Source organism: Sus scrofa, chromosome 14 (assembly GCF_054392235.1).
Source record: "Sus scrofa isolate SSC_HxYL_T2T_F1_AM1 chromosome 14, Sscrofa_HxYL_maternal_Yorkshire_Landrace_v2.0, whole genome shotgun sequence".
Lineage (NCBI taxonomy): Eukaryota > Metazoa > Chordata > Mammalia > Artiodactyla > Suidae > Sus > Sus scrofa.
The window spans coordinates 34405725-34421666 of record NC_139396.1 but is presented as its reverse complement, the minus strand read 5'-3'; the positions used below and the strand labels follow the sequence as shown (position 1 = coordinate 34421666).

Here is a 15942-nt window from a genome sequence, read left to right as displayed (position 1 = left end):
CATTGACACACATTTGCCTGGCAGCCTGCAGGAGAATGAGCTAGGCTCTCAGTTCTGGAGCCCACCCACTCACCACCAATTTCTGGCCAACTACCAGGTGTCCTACAGGTTCTTCTTATCCCCTCAGGAAGAATCTTTCTCCTCAAAAGACACACCCCATCCAACATGACGTAGCACCTGAGACACCACATTGGGGCAGCCTTGAAAAGTGGCCATATCTCTGCAAGATGTAATTCATGACAAGTTCATTAGAAATTAATCTAATTCATTCTCTTTTATTCATTTATTTATTTTTCTTTTTATGGCCACACCTGTGGCATATGGAAGTTCCCTGGCCAGGGGTCAGATCAGAGCTGCAACTGCTGGCCTGCACCACAGCCACAGCAATGCTTGATCTGAGCAGCATCTGCGACCTATGTTGCTGCTTGCAGCCACACCCAATCTTTAACCTACTGAGTGAGGCCAGGGATCAAACCTGCATCTTCACAGACACTATGTCAGGTTTTTAAACCTGCTGAGCCACAGTGGGAACTCCTTGTTCCTTTTTTAATAGATAGCCAACTAAGAACAAAAGGAAATGGAACCTCTCGTGTGTTCCATATTTTGAAAAGGAGAGGGGCTCTAGATTAGGTAAAATGGAAAGAGGACCAGGAAGAGAGTCTGGAGTCCTGGGTTCTGATTGCAGCTGTGCTTCTCCATTGTTGGTTGACTAGGTAAATCTCTTCCCCTGCATGAGCTTCAGAGTCTCTTACATCACGGGCCCTGGAGAGGCAGGGAGTAGATTCTGAAAGAGAGATCAGGATCTTGCTCAGCCACTGGGTATTATGAGGTATCTGAGTGAAATCTTTTAGCACAACCAATAAGGTGTGGAGGCAGGTGGGTGGAGATGTAATGCAAGGAGCTGCTGTCAACACCCCTGAAAAATCCAGGAAGATTACGTCCACCTGGACTTCCAAGTGAGGGGAAAAGGACTTTCCTTGTCTTTGCAAACACCCAGCCCCCTGCTACCTTTCCCTGCAGTGATATGAGTGGCTATGGTTCCCCCTCCTAGGCAAAGAATGCTCTAAGCTGAGAACCATTTCTGAACAATTTGTGGCTGGTATGTCAAATACAATGAAGCTTCTTTATTCAGCCAAGAGATTGAATCCAGCATCATCTTCCTGGGAGGCACAGGGAGGGATATAGAGATGCCTGGAAGGAGATAGATATAGAGAAGGAAACTTTTCTTGAGCACCAACTTGTGTCAAGCCCAATGCTGGGAGGTTTGTATCTATTTTCTCATTAGATTTCAGACATCACTATTTCAAAGTGAAAAGGAATAAACCGCCATGAGAGATTGAGATGATAATGACGATAATCACAGTAGAGATAATGCGCTATGGAGAAGTCTCTTAATTTCCCTCCTCCCTTTCTTAGTTTGCTCCTAATCACCCTCGCTTCTATTTCCTGCGTTTCCTTCCTGCGATGTGAGGCCTCTAAGGCTGCCTTTGGTCTCAGTCATAGAGTGATTCTGGGAAAACAAAGAGGTTTGGTCTCCATATTGAGATCCCCCAGGGTAACCTTGACCCAAAGGGAGGCTTCCAGGGAGAAGAGCAGAAAGAAGAGTTCTCCAGAGAATGGTGCATTAAGGCAGGGGTATCCCTTAGGAAGTGATCCATCATTCATGACATTCAAAATAGAGCTGGGAAGAGTCAGAGGACAGGGATCAACAGAAAAGAGTTCCCTGGCTAATGCCCAGAAGAATGAACTAGATGTGCTCCTTCAAGGACTCGTCTTTCTCTCCCCAGCTTCCACCCTACAGAGGCCCCGCCCAGGAACCGAGTGGTGAGCTCAGCCTGGCTCAACACAAGGACTCCAAGTTTTAATCCCAATTAGACTCTCCATTTGCTGCTTGGCCCTTGATCTCTTAAGTAGTGTCTACACAACCTCCAAATCACCTTCAGTTGAATCTGAAAATGTAGTCATTTACCTAGAGGTCTAGGCTCCAAATCTTTGAACTAGTTTGAAAGGATGCATTTATTGAATTGATTAAATTAGCCAGATGTTTTCGCCATTGTTTTGGCATGGCCTCGGGTTCATATCTCATTATACAGCCCTAGAGCCTGAGGGGAAGGATGAATGAGAAACGAATGTGCATTTTTTTTAAAACCCAGGGTTCTGCTTAGTGCACTTTACTTGAATAAATTAGAGTGAGTACACTAGGTTTCTATGAACCAAACCTAAGAAAAGAGTCCCCTCCCTCCTGCTGACCCTTCCTTAGTAACAACTATAATTCACACGGCATTTTATAGTTTGTAAAGTTCTTCCACATTATCATTTCACTGAAACTCAATGCAAAAAAGATATTTTTTTAACAATCCAGAATCAATATTCTTTCATCCATAAAGATCACCTCCCTCTGCTGTGATATAAATAAAATTCAGCTTTCTTGTGCCTGTTATTAGGCTCAACGCTTGGGATCTGGGATTTGGGGGTCATTCACACCCAAAAGAAAGCAAATCTGGCTCCAGAAACTTGCCATCGAGATGATGTAATAAGTTCAAATTTTGCTGGACCTCTCTACTCTAACACATAGCATTAATAGATAACGTGTTTTTAAGAAAACATTTAAACATGGAGAACTTGACTCCAATGCCAGATCAACATTCCCATGTGCTATAGATGAAACAGAAAAACAAGGGCTAGAGTAAGCAAGCTTGAAGCCACAGCTGCTGGACCCAGGTCCTGGGAGCAGCAGTAGTGTCTGGGGTCCACTCCAGTAGTCACTCCAAGTGTTCTTTGTGAGACTGAGGACCACATCGGGGCTTACTCTAGAAGCCACAAGCAGGGTGGTGCTCCTCTACTTCCTCAACCCCTTCCACTCTGCTCTTAAAACAAGGCTCTAAACCACTATTGAATAGAAGAAAATACTCTGTATGATACTGTAATGGTGGATCCATGTCATTAGACATTTTTCCAAACCCATAGAATGTACAATACCCAGAGAGAACTCTAATGAACCCTAATGTAACTCACTGGACTTTGAGTGATAATGATGTGTCGATGTACTTTCATCGATTATAACAGATGTACCACTCCGGGGGGGGGGGGGGATGTTGATGATAGGAGAGGCATACATTGGAGGGGAGGGGAGGAAGTCTATAGGAAGTCTCTGTACTTTCTCCTCAATTTTTCTGTAAACCTAAAACTGCTCTGAAAAATAAAGTCTATTTTAAAAAAAAAAAACAGCTGAGAGCTCCCTTATTCTGTGCTTATTCTGAATTGGGGATCTAGGAGCCTGGAGCAGGCTATAGGAGGACCAAGAGGCAGTCTCATCACCAGGAACTAACTAAGCCAACCACTGATATAGCTGGGTCAAATGTTGCTTAGGAACAAATAAGATGAGACTTCCCTGTCTTCTGTGCTGGCTCTACCACCTCTTCCCAATCTCTAAATTTTAGAGTGTCCAGTGTCTTCAACCCCTTTGGGCTCTATCTATTCTCACTCCCTATTGCTTGATGCTTCCCAAATTTATGTGTGTAGCTTTTATCTCCCTCTCTGAGCTCTAAGCTCATATACATAAATTCTGGGAGGACAGAGACTGCCTTAATTCATCTGTGCATCCCTCCTGGTACCTGGGGCAATACTGAGATAGCAGGTCCTACTGAGAGGTGCTGCGTTAAATCCTCTGCTTCCCAAACACAAAGGTGACATTGGTGGTACAGCCCAGTGAGTCCAGTACTCATTGTTCAGGCCCATGGTTTCATACCTAGGATGCTGGAGGGTGGCATGTCCCCGTGGCATTCCAAGAGCCTGTCCATCTTTGCTCCTACATGAACACCACGCTTTTACCAGCCTTGACTGAAATACCATCACCAACATATATTTTCAGCTCCCACACAACGGGAAGCAAAAACAACAGAAATTATTCAGCTCCATCAGAATAATTTCTGGAATAAATCCAAGAGGTTCCTGGGGTAAGACAGGACAGGATTTCTCCAAGACTTAGCAGAGACAGTTGGTATAAGTTACCACTGGAATAGTGTGCCCACGTGGTAGGTATCTTCTAAAATAACCCCCAATCAGCCCCCCCCTTGGTATTCACACTTCTGTGTAATCCCCTCCCCTTGAGTGTGGGCTGTAGATATTGACTCACTCGTAATGAATAGGATATGGCAGAAATGATGGTATGCCACTTCCAAAATTCAGTTATAAAAAGACTATGGCTCTCTTTGGGAGCTCTCCCTGCTTGCTCTCTCCAGAAGGGCAGAGGAGCTCAAGGCAGCCCTGCGGAGAGGCACACAGGGTGAGGACCTGAGTTCTGCCAACAGCCACGTGACTGAGCGTGAAAGCAGAGTCTCCCCCAAGTTGAACCTTGAGCGCCAGCTGACAACTTGACTGCAGCCTTGTGAGGGACCTTGAGCCAGAACTGCTGGCTAAACTGCTCCCAGATTCCTGACCCACTTAGAACTGTCAGATGATAAATATTTGCTGTTTTCAGCTGCTGTATTTGGGGGTGATTTGTAATGTAGCAAGAGGTAGCTAACACACTAGCTTTCATATGGATTGACCCCATGGTGCTGGATACCTAGTTAGCTGTCTCCTGTAATTGTTCAGCTGTTAGCACACATTCAATTGTGACACACACATTCAGTTCGGTTGTTATGCAAGTGTTGGTATTTCATTTTATACTGGATGCTAAACGCAGTGCTGAAATATAAAATATTCACTTAAATGCACAAGAAAGCTCTCAGATGCCGCCTTACCTTGGGTTCCCGAGAAAGCAGTCTGAGGCAAATCTTAGGTGCCAACACATTACTAGTGATGCAATCCCAGGGCCACCAAGGTGAGCAGGGATAGGGAAGAGAGGCGGGGAAGGATGGAGACAAATGCAAGGTGGTAATTACCAAGCTGGCTACAGCTTCACAAAACCGCACAGCCAGCTGCTCGTCATACCCGAGGTCTCCAGAAAGACCATATGGAGTCAGGGCACCTGGACCAGTCCAGGAGGGGGAGAAAAAGGGAGTCATTTATCTGTCTGTTCCTTCCTGTCTGCTGTCTCTCCTTGGTCATGCTTCATCTGATGGGGCATTACAAGCCCCCTACACTTGCACGTCATCCAGCTCCTCTGCGGAAGCCAAGTCCTGTGCGGGGACCTGGAGCTTCCCCTGAAACCAAAGCCTCTGTAGGTGCGTCAGGTCACCCCTGGGCACTGGAGCTGTTGTGGCTACCACCACAGCAGACGCTCTGGAGGCCTTGCCAAAGTCTGGTCCTCACTCAGGGGAGGCTGGGACAGATGGCAGTGTTAGGAGATGAGGTGACAGAGGAAGCAGCTGGGGTTCATCGTTGATCAGGCAGCCAAGACTAGAGGGCAGGTGAGGCTGAGTAAATCAGGGAGGGACATAAAACGGGTCTGGAACAGATGTACACGCAGATGAACCCCTACTCCTGGGGATGCTACTTATATATCTGACTTGTGCGTATGGAATACACATTCAAGCATTACCTGTATTGATGTGGATTTTATTCTTTGTCCCCGAGGAAGAGCCACCCTACGCAGGAGGTTTAGAAGAAGAGTTCTGGAGCTTTGAGCAGATTTGTTTTGTGGAGACATCCTTCTTCCTCAGGAGAATCCCACTTTCCTGGAAATTCAATATTATTTAATTCTACCATCTGGTTTCATGTCATGATGTCACCAAGAATATAGGACGATGGGATGGGTGCTGACCCAAGATGAGATTGCAACTGAGACCTGAATCAATCTTTCAGAGGGCTCTGGAGCTAAGGTGGCCCTTCAGGGTTGTCCCAAAGTGAAGGCAAGTGACCTGGCCTTTTTATCCCTATGTTACCCAATCATGGGGCAGGGCACTCCCTGAGCAGAATGGTACCTTGGATGTGGCAGGTCTTTGCTGCCAGAGAAAATCTTAGCAAGAGACATAGCTCCAAGCCCTTCGAAGCCAGTGTTGCCGGTGGCCAAAGACAGGAATGTCGGCACCTAAAAGGGGACTAGGTGGGATGTCACCATATCCACCGCATTGGCTATTATCTTGACTAAATGTCTCATGTTAAGAATTACAACTTAGTCTAGGTTCTCCCCTCAGAATTGAGCACATCAATTCACTCTAGACTCTTCCCCCCAGAGTCATAAAGATTTCCCATTAGCTGTCATAAAAGATCCCCTAGAAGTGTTTAGATCACATGATGTTTCTTTCTGGGCCCAGAAGAATTCCTGATTCACCAGAGTGATAGGGACAGGAGCCAGGCCACAGGTAACCCCAAATTCTAGGAACTTTTTCCTTTATAAATACTCTGATATACAGATTCAGCTTACTTTTCTTTTCTTCTTCTTTTTTTTTTTTTCTTTTTTCTTTTTCTTAGTGCCACACCTGCGGCTAGAGGTCGAATCAGAGCTGTAGTCACTGGCCTACACCGCAGCCACTGGCCTACACCACAGCCACAGCAACTCCAGATCTGAGCCATGTCTGCGACTTACACCACAGCTCATGGCAACGCTGGATCTTTAACCCACTGAGCGAAGCCACATTCTCATGGACACGTTGGATTCTTAGCCCGCTGAGCCACAATGGGAACTCCCAGATTCAGCTTTCTTAACTGACATGCCTCAATTTCTTTGTCCTCCTGACCCAAAGGGTAAACCCAGCTATTTACTCTAGACCAACAGATCACTGTCCGGTCGCCCTCCTGGACTCAAAGAAACTGGTAAAATAAGATGAAAATGCCTCACTCCTAGGTCAGAAACCTCATAAACCTCCCCCACGCTTGCTGTGGCCACCCTCTTCTGAGGGTTCTCCCTTACCTGCCACTGTGCTCCTCTACAGTTCCTGCTGCCACAACTGTGGCAGTGACCTGTCACGTGATCAAGTCCTCAAACCTGGCTTGCTCACCGGGTCTCCAGGATCACCCAGTTCCCCAATGCCAGTGCCTCTCTAAGTGCAGGCCAAATGCATTGGGGTCTGACACAGTAAATGGGCCCCTACCCTGGCTTTTTTCAGAGCAGCTGTTTGGGGTTAGTTTTGATGTTGTTGTTGTTGCTTTTAATCTGCTTTACACACTGATCTTTATATAAGATGTTTCCTTTTCCTTCTTTTTCCTTTTTTTTTTTTTTTTTTTAGGGTTGCACTCACAGCATATGGAAGTCCCTAGACTAGGGGTCAAATCGGAGCCACAGCTGCCAGCCTGTACCACAGCTCACAACAACACCGGATCCTTAACCCACTGAGAGAGGCCAGGGATCGAACCCACATCCTCTTGGATATTAATTGGGTTCCTTACTGCTGAGCCACAACAGGAACTCTAAGTAATATGTTTTCTGAAGAAAGATCAAGAAAATAGATTTGAAAATCTCTCCTCTTGTCCAACACTGAAGTCTTTAGCATCAACGACATTAAGTTGAACATCAAATCGACCTCCGTTTCGGTAAGCAGGCTTCCTCTTTCTGAGCACAAACTCCCATCCCTCTGACACTTGCTAATTTCTCACTTGAACTGGGGAAGTACAGGGTACAGTCCTTGGTGGTTTCCAGCTAGCATTGCATAACTTTTTTTTCCCCATTGTTATCTCTCCAGTTGCCTTCTATTATGGTAAGCAGTATTTGCTTACCATCTACATTTCTGATATAAAGTTTTCATGTTAAATAAATATGTTTCAGATCTTTAAATGAATAAATTCAAAGGAAACGATTAAGTAAAGGAAAGGGCAGGCTCACACAGTTATGACAAAGACCATGAAGGTGGTACATGGATGAATGCCACCCTCCATGGGGCAGTTACCTCCCGCTGGGTGTTCCATCTGTGGTCTGTCATCGCCATCATCCAAATACAGCACAGCAGGAGTTCTCCACCTGATTGTGCAAAAGAACCAGATATTTTAATTCAATATGTTGGAGGTGGGGCCCAGGAATATGCATTATGGCACCTCAGCTTATTCTGATGCCTGATTATCCCCTTCCCAACATATCAATTCTCTAGGTTCACCAGACCAGGAGTTCTTCAAGGTAATAAAAAACAAAAACAAAACTTATTTCATTTATATTTAGCTGTGTTTAGGACATAGTCCCCAAATAAATATTTGGGGACTACAGTCATGCAGATAGGACAGAAACCACAGGAAATTAGAAGTGTCAAACTGGGAAGATCTTTCCATCATATAAATAAATAATGAATCTCAAAGAGGCTGAACTCCTCATGCACAGCCCTTGGCTAGTGAAAAGCAGAGTCACAACAAAGGCTAGGAGCTGCACTCCAGCTCATAGTCTTAGACCATTGCCTCTTGAGTTGTTGAGCCTCCTGTAATTGGAGCAGAAGCTGACAAGAACTTAGATCGTGGGCACATATTCGGTTAGTTTGATTCACTCTGTTTCACAGTATAGTTCAAGCTCTGAATGTTTGCAAGAGCATAAGGGAGACTAAGTAAGAGAACCTGTATATACCTGCAGAATGGAAGAAAAAGAACAAGCAAATCTACTCTAAGGAATTAGTAGCAACTTCTTCAGATGCAAGTGTCAGCCACTGAATCTACCCTGAAACCCAATGAATGAAATGCCTTAGTGACCCAAGGAAGTTGGGCCTCTCCCCAGTGTGGAGAATGTGAGGTCTGTGTAGCCATTTTTATCCATACCGATGTCCCTACTGTGATTGCCACAATATGGGACCCATTGAAGATCTCTCTGAGCAATAGTTTAGTGCAGTAGTTAGCATGTGGGATTTACAACCAGATTCTTGGCTCAAATCCTGACTCTGCTTCTTACTATCTCTATAAATCTTAGTCAATTACTTAATACCCTTTGTACCTTTGTTCTCTCAACTATCACTGGAATAATAGTAGTTCCTACTTCACAGGGCTTTTCCCATGTCAAGGGTCAGGACAATGCTGCCTAACATGTAGCATGTATTTAGTAAGTATTAGCAACTATTTTACATTTTTTAATAATTACAAAGCACCTACATTAGGCATCATGAAAAGTACAGAGTTGCCCTCGAGTTATGTTCTGAACTGAATGCTTGTGTCCCTCCAAAATTCGTACATTGAAACCTACCCCTCAGTGTAATAGAATCAGGGGGTGGGATCTTTGAGAGGTGATCAGGTCATGAAGGTGGAGCCCTCATGAATGGGATTAGTGCCCTTCTAAGAGACTCCAGAGAACTCTCTTTCCCCTTGTGCTGTGCAAGGACACACTGAGAAGATGGCTGTGTATGAAACAGGAACCAGGCTCTCAACAGACACTGAGCCTGCTGGCAACTTGATCTTGGACTTCTCAGCCTCCAGAACAGTAAGAAATAAAGTTCTCTGCTTTATATAAGTCACCCCAGTCGATGGTATTCTGTTGGAGAAGCTCTCTTTTCCCCTTGCCCTCTGAGTAAATATCCTATATTCCAGTTAACCCAGACCCCCTTCTCTGTCTGTGTCATGTCCTTACTTCTCTGTGGCCATGTACTCCTGTCTGAAATATGTTTTCATCTCTACCTGTCAAAATCCTATTCAACATGCAAAGCCTTGTACACAAATCTTCACGGCAGCTCAACTTTGAATAGCCACAAACTGGAAACAACCCAAATATCTGTTGAATGGATACACAAATTGTGGTATATCCATACAGTGGACTTCTACTCAACAGTGGAGAACACACTCTTAACACATGCAACAACATGGATGACCCTTAAAAACCTTACACTAAGTGAAAAAAGCCAGATGAAAAAGAGGACACACTGTATAATTCCATTTATATAAAATTCTAGAAAATGTAAACTAATTTATAGGGGCAGAAAGGCGATCAAGTGGTAGCCTGAAAATGAAGACAGAGAAAGAAGAATTACCAAGGGCCTCAAGAACTCTTTGGAGGGTGATCAAAATGCATGTTATTCTGATTGTGATGATGATGTTTCACTGATTTATACATATGTCAAAACTCATAAAATTGAACATTTTATATATGTGCAGTTTATTGGACAACAACTATACTCCCAAAAAAGATATAAGAAAAAAAATGACAGGCAAACACAAAACACAAACTTGAAAAACTACTAGCAGAAAGCCAATAAAGGAGTATTAGTCATAATATATTATATGCCCCAACAAAGAAAAACTGCAAATAAAGCAATGGAAAATGTGCACAGAGCACAACTAGGTAATTCAGAAACAAATACAAATGACAAACATGCTTGCATATAAAAGCATTCTGTTTGTACAGAATGTAAAAATACATACTATTCACCAAGGGTCTGAAGGACCAGCTAAGAGTCTCTGTAATGCTTATCAGTGAGAAGCAGGGCGAGGACTTCTCCACAGCATTTTAACTGCATTTTCATCCCTTTTACCTTCATCCCACCAGGCATCCTGAGTGGCACCTGGCATGCCAGGTGACCAAATTCCTTATGTGAAACTGAAGCCCTGTCTCACATATACGCATCCTTAAATTGCACCTTTTAAATCTAGACTTTAATGGAAAGTGAACATATCCTGATCACAGTGGCATTTACTCCAGTGCAATACCAAGAAGGAGTAGCTACTAGTCCTCAGGCCTGGACAGAGCTCTGAGTCAGCTTTCTTGCAGCCAGTATTCTGCTACAGTGAGTGGGGAAACACAAACTCCTGCACCTCACAGGGCAGTCTGGTCCCAGCTTCCCCTTAGGAACCCAGCACAGAGCTTCCTGCCCTGAATCCTGAGTAATATCTTGAGTTTTAGCTTGGCACCTACCGAGGCGCTGTCACATCCTTGTTTTATTCAATTTTCCCAAGAACCCTGAGCTACTGTGATGAGCAACAGTATCATTACCCTTATTCGCAGTTTGAAGAAGCTGCGGCTGGGCTGGCCGTTGGGCGCCTTTCCTCCAAGTTGATCGCTTGATCAGAAAGGGGAGGAGAGCCTCCTGGTGCAGCGCTGTCCCCAGCACCCCAAAAACGTTGGGAAGGAAAGCTGAACGGAACTTCCGCCGAGCCCCCGGGGCGGGTGCACCTGCAATGCGATCTGACTGCTCAAGGATTTCCCTTCCCCTTCGGCCCTGGTCTGCCTAGTTGTTCCAGTCTGTTTGCCCGCAGCGGACTGAAACTGACAGGGGGGCCAGGGAGTTGGAGCTGAGCGGGGTGGGGGGTGGGGGGAGGCCGGAAGATGATCGGGAAGGAAAAATCCCAGGCGACCAGGGAACAAACAGGAATGTCCATAAGAAGAGGGAGACAGAGAGAAAACAGTTGGACAGCTGAGGACACACAAAGCTGCAGAAGCCTTTATAAAAGGGGAAAAAAAAGAATGAACAGATGATGGCTCATTTATTAATTATTAACAAACAAGTAGCACTAATGAATAGCATCATTAAAGGGCATTTTGTGAATATTAATATGTAGTTATATCCTTAAATAATGTTCTCTCCTTGGCCAACCAATGTCTTCCCATCTTCCTTCAAAAGTCAATTATTTTCATTACAACCACCTCCCCTCAAACCCCACAGTCACAACCCTGATTCTGGGTCTCTCTAATCCTCATCACCAAGAAGTCACTGACAATATGATTGTCTACCTTTACTTTTACTGTCTGCGTCCCTGCACTAAAGCATATACTTTACAAAGACATGGATTTGTGCGTTTTGCATTCTGATGTGAACAAGTACCAAGTTCACTGTAGATGCTCAATAAATATTTATTGAGAAAATAAAATAATACTAAATAATAATACTAAATAATACTAAATGGAAAGGGCAAGGGGTTTCCTTCAATGTGCCACACCCACTTCCTGTAGAATTCCTCGCCCCAGTCAGCCCTTTCGCTCATGTAGGGCTTGCAAGAGAAAAACCTCAGTTCAGCCAGGAGCTTTGCCTTTGCCTCTGAGCAGGCTTCAGGGAGCAGAGAGGCTGGAACTGAAAGCCCCACCTTTGAGCTGCTGGCTGCTGTCTCCTGGGAACCCTGGGCAGCATCGTCCCATGCAAGCACATAATCAGTGAGCCAGAAGTTGAGGGGATGGAATCCTCTCCTTGTACAGATACTGGACTTTGGGGTCCAGGGAGATGGAGTGACCTGCCCAAAGGTACATGGTGAGCTCCTGAGTCCCTCCAACGTCTCTCTTGATTCATGGGGATTTGTCGAGAGGTGGCCGGTGGCTCAGCTCTTCACAAAACACCCAAGGTAGATGATGCACCGTGAATCTTGCACCTTTGCCTTCTATGTTCTTATCCCTTCTCACATGTGCACAGGTCTCTCCTTGCCCAGCATTACCAGAGCTTGGTGATTCATCCAGAGACTGTACTTGGTCCAGCAGACAACACCCTATTCCAGAGGGGAATATATAAGGTAAATTTCAGACAGGTTTTTCCTAATCCTCCCAGATCTAAGTAAGCCTGATTTTTAGGAGCTTGTTTTCACCCATGCTCTTCCACATGGATAAAGCACATCATTACAGACTGCCAATGGAAACGTGGAGCAAGAGATAAGAAACCAGCAGGTAAGATAGGCCACAATGATTCCTATTTGTTGAGCATCTAATACATGTGAAACACTTCTGATTATTCATCATCAAATGTAATATACACAACAATCCGACAACATAGGCTCAGAGAGGTCAATCAGCCTACCAAGTGTCACACAGCCATCATCAGAGCTGGCATTCAGACTGAGGGCTGCACAGCACCAGAGCCAATGTTGATGATACTTGTCATGGCACCTGCCTAAAATCCTGGCTCAGTGGGCAACATTAGGATGGAGCAAAGGACCAGCTTCCCATCTACTTTCGGGATGATGACTCCCTTGTCCCTTGGGTCCTGCCATCTCCACAGAGTCCCTTTCCATCCCGCGTTTCCGGATTCAGTTTTCCACAGTTCCCGTTGCCATGGCATTAGGGGCTCTTGACACCATTCAAAAACCCAGAAGAGGAAAATAAGAGGACTCAGCTCTTTGATTTGAGAGCTGACCAGTTCTTTTAAAAGATAAACTCAATCTGGTCCTTGAATCAGAATTTGAAATGGAAGATGGATAATGGCACTTGTAGGCATTGGAGTTATTTAGCTTCCTGCTCCAAGAAGCTCAGTCCCCTTTTCAGACATGATCTCATTCTTCTCTGCAGGACTTTAGAGAGACCAGAGAAGAGACCCAGGACAATTCTCTGCAGGGTGAGATGAGAGGAGGGCTCATGGCCCCCACCCCTGTGCCTGAACTTGTTCCCCCTCATTTTTTTTTCTCCCAGCATGGGAGATAAAGATGTCACACTACTGGCCATGTTACAAGTAAGTGGGAATTTATGTGAGGCCCATCCTTTGCCACATCGAGTTTAAAAGATCAAGAAATAAATATGCTGCAAGTCTTATAGACTGTTATGAGAGGGATATTACTGTTTCGAACCCCATCCTCCCACCACCCAGCACCCACTGAGCATCTTCCAGAAGAGCAAACAGGAGCCCAAACTGAACTGAACAGAAGGAGCTTCAGCTACCTACCATCACAATAACCTCTAGGGACTGGGACCACTTTCCTGCAGCCAGGGAGAAGCAATTTCCACTCCCTCTCTAGGATGCTCAGAGAAAGTTTTGTTTATCACTCACTCTTTTTGGTCTTTGATTTTCCTCCATGACTACTTGCTCTTAGCACCTTGGTATAGTGGAAAGAAAATGCCCCTCAGAGTCAGGCAGACTTGTATCTAAAGCTCAGCTCTTCCTCCACTGAAAGAAAAGCTGTGTGTTTTTAAGCCAGTTACTGAATTGTCACTCAGTCTCAGGGCTGAGAACAGTCTGGACCAGCCCATTTGAAGTCCAACACCCAGATTCCCTGTCCTAGTTTACTTAAGATAAGGTATCAGAAGATTCCAGGTACTTCTTACAGCAGAAATTGGTACAATATTGTAAATCGACTATACTTTAAAATAAATAAATAAATTGAAAAAGAGAAGATTATGCTAAAATCTTCCCCCCAAAAAAAGATTCCCAGGTCCTTGATTTATGCTTCAGCATGCTAGTGCTTGCGCTTCAAATGTGTTTAGCATTCAGTTTGGGTTTCCACATCTCCAATTCTCCAAGTTTTCATATTTAGATCCCATGGTTTAAGTCTTGATTTAAATTTTGTTGACCAGTTGTCAATACAGAGGGATCTGTTCCAAGTTCTGTAACAGGAACACATACCAATTTCCAACTTGGCTAAACAACTCAGTGATGAAAGCAGAAGAGCCATTGCTTTTGTAGAGCTTACTGTTTAGTAGCCAATTTCCCAGTTTGAAGGTGAGGCCAAGGGTGTTAAGCGCTATTTGTTTAGTCATCTATGAATCAGCGCTCTCAGCTCTCAGCTCAAACTGCAAAGGAAATTTTATTTGAGATTTCTACCAGTCTCATCCTTGGGCAGCATATAAACATAGAAGAGAGAAGTGGCCTAAAAGCACAACTCTAAAATGTCCTATTCCAGGCAGTACACTGGAAAGCCAAATGCAGCAGGCACTACCGAGAAAGAATTCATTCAGGAAATCATCCTCACAGCTAAACAAAACCGTCTACTTACCTGTCTTGTCAGAGGTAGTTTCCAGGTTAGTAGGGCTTGGGGAGCTAAAGCGATATTCTGATAATTTTGAGTTGTAAGCATTCACAAATCTTGTAGAGTCTGGCAGCCCAGAATTCAAAATCCTTAAGCAAAAGTCTTGGGGATTTGGAGTTCCCGTCTTGGCTCAGTGGAAAGGAATCTGCTAGTGTCCATGAGGACACAAGTTCGATCCCTGGCTTTGCTCAATGGGTTAAGGATCTGTCGTTGCTGTGACCTGTGGTATAGGTCACAGACACGGCTTGGATTCTGTGTTGCTGTGGCTGTGGCATAGGCCAATGGCTACAGCTCCAATTTGACCCCTAACCTGGGAACCTCTGTATGCCTCGGGTACAGGCCTAAAAAGACAAAAAGATTAAAAAAAAAAAAAAAACTTGGAGATTTGGATAGAGATGAGGCTAGTGGGTTTGGGGTTTCTTTTTAGGGTGATGCAAGTGTTCAAAAAATCATTGTGGTAATGGTTGCCTAATTGTGAATAGTCTAAAAACCATTGAATTGCATGCTTTAAATGGGTGAATTGTATGGTATGTGAACTATAACTCAAAAAACTGCTTTTTAAACTCCTAGACATTTAATTCTCAGTTTCATTAATTTCATAGAATGAGGATAATACATCAAAGTGCTGCTGTGGAGACCGAGTGACTGTAGTTAAGTGCCAAGCACTGATGTACAGTAGATGCTCAGTTAATAGACTCTCTTATTGTCAGAGCAGTAGTAGTAATAGTGACTACGACAGTGACGGTAGTGAAATTATTCTCACCTCCTCCACAGTTTCTTCATCTACTGTAGCCCCAAATCTTCTCCTTTCTCTAGATTAATTATCTACACATTTCATTTGAAAGATTGAAAAATTAATGATCTATCTTTTTGTGATAGCTCTTCTATTGTTGTTGAGAACAATTATTCATATCTTCTATCCAGCTAGTTTTATAGTTAAAAGTAATTTTTTGCTAGTCTATATCATCTTTCAACTACTCTATGAAACCCCAAGGACAGAGAAAGCATCTCAGGGGTCTTCCCAACAAAACTTGCATTTGCAAGGCTCTCCATATTATTTCTTGACTGGGCTTTATTATTGCATCTGTTGGGAATATGGAATTAATCCCCTTACAGCTTCTTTTGTCCTTCTGTTCCCCCATCTGTCCTTTCTTTTCTAATCTCCATCCAGTGGCCTACCAATCATCTATTTACAAATGTGAAGAATTTGTCTTTAAAAACAGCTTCCTGGAGTTCCCGTCGTGGCTCAGTGGTTAACAAATCCGACTAGGAACCATGAGGTTGTGGGTTCGATTCCTGGCCCCGCTCAGTGAGTTGAGGATCTGGTGTTGCTGTGAGCTGTGGTGTAGGTCTCAGATGTGGCTCGGATTCCACGTTGCTATGGCTCTGGTGTAGGCCGGCAGCTGTAGCTCCAATTAGACCTCTAGCCTGGGAATTTCCATATGC

The 15942-nt window shown here is 44.4% G+C and overlaps 1 long non-coding RNA gene across 2 annotated transcripts in view; it reads right to left on the bottom strand.

Moving 5' to 3' along the window:
• Nucleotides 1–246: 246 nt before the first annotated feature.
• The window catches only part of LOC110256811 (uncharacterized), a 36565-nt gene continuing 20869 nt past the window's right edge, over nt 247–15942 (bottom strand). The window contains exons 1-4 of one of the 2 annotated variants that reach the window (XR_002338827.2): nt 10772–11019; nt 7770–7840; nt 5486–5621; nt 250–784 (exon numbers count right to left, since the gene is read on the bottom strand). This is a non-coding gene — a long non-coding RNA (uncharacterized LOC110256811). Of the gene's footprint in view, nt 785–5485; nt 5622–7769; nt 7841–10771; nt 11020–15942 lie in introns of those variants that run through there. The other variant, XR_014828463.1, reaches the window with a different exon arrangement.